General features: G+C 43.8%; 1 non-coding gene across 1 annotated transcript; it reads right to left on the bottom strand.

The window, feature by feature from the left end:
* Positions 1-393: 393 nt before the first annotated feature.
* TGME49_460490 lies at positions 394-1,015 on the bottom strand (the record flags this gene model as incomplete). Its single annotated transcript, XR_001974393.1, has 1 exon — positions 394-1,015. It is a non-coding gene; the product is annotated as an 18S ribosomal RNA (ribosomal RNA).

Here is a 1,015-nt window from a genome sequence, read left to right as displayed (position 1 = left end):
TTGTTTATAAATAAACAGATTGAAATGCTGTTAAGTGCATACTGTAATAAGAGGTGGATGGGTTGATACCCCGAATGTGTCCAAGGTGGACAAGCTTTGTTGATTTGTAGCATCAACGACCATGATTCCTGATGAATCGATTCAGGATGAAGGCGTTGTTGTTTCAAATAGCTCAAGAGTATCATCAGAAACTGGTGTTGCTGTTAAGGCTCACCAGGCGACCAAAAAACGTCGCGTTTTGATGTAGAACCTTGAGTGAGGCAGGCTTACACTTCTGTTTATGCCATAAAACACGAAAGAGGCCGGAAAATAGACGGTTGATTGAGTGTTTTTTTGGTGTTTTCGAGGTGGTCTGTCTCAGGAACATATTAACCTGGTTGATCCTGCCAGTAGTCATATGCTTGTCTTAAAGATTAAGCCATGCATGTCTAAGTATAAGCTTTTATACGGCTAAACTGCGAATGGCTCATTAAAACAGTTATAGTTTATTTGATGGTCTTTACTACATGGATAACCGTGGTAATTCTATGGCTAATACATGCGCACATGCCTCTTCCCCTGGAAGGGCAGTGTTTATTAGATACAGAACCAACCCACCTTCCGGTGGTCCTCAGGTGATTCATAGTAACCGAACGGATCGCGTTGACTTCGGTCTGCGACGGATCATTCAAGTTTCTGACCTATCAGCTTTCGACGGTACTGTATTGGACTACCGTGGCAGTGACGGGTAACGGGGAATTAGGGTTCGATTCCGGAGAGGGAGCCTGAGAAACGGCTACCACATCTAAGGAAGGCAGCAGGCGCGCAAATTACCCAATCCTGATTCAGGGAGGTAGTGACAAGAAATAACAACACTGGAAATTTCATTTCTAGTGATTGGAATGATAGGAATCCAAACCCCTTTCAGAGTAACAATTGGAGGGCAAGTCTGGTGCCAGCAGCCGCGGTAATTCCAGCTCCAATAGCGTATATTAAAGTTGTTGCAGTTAAAAAGCTCGTAGTTGGATTTCTGCTG

Source organism: Toxoplasma gondii (genome assembly GCF_000006565.2).
Source record: "Toxoplasma gondii ME49 unplaced genomic scaffold asmbl.1098, whole genome shotgun sequence".
Lineage (NCBI taxonomy): Eukaryota > Apicomplexa > Conoidasida > Eucoccidiorida > Sarcocystidae > Toxoplasma > Toxoplasma gondii.
Note: the sequence above shows the minus strand (reverse complement) of the source record. Positions and strands in the feature narration are given on the sequence as shown.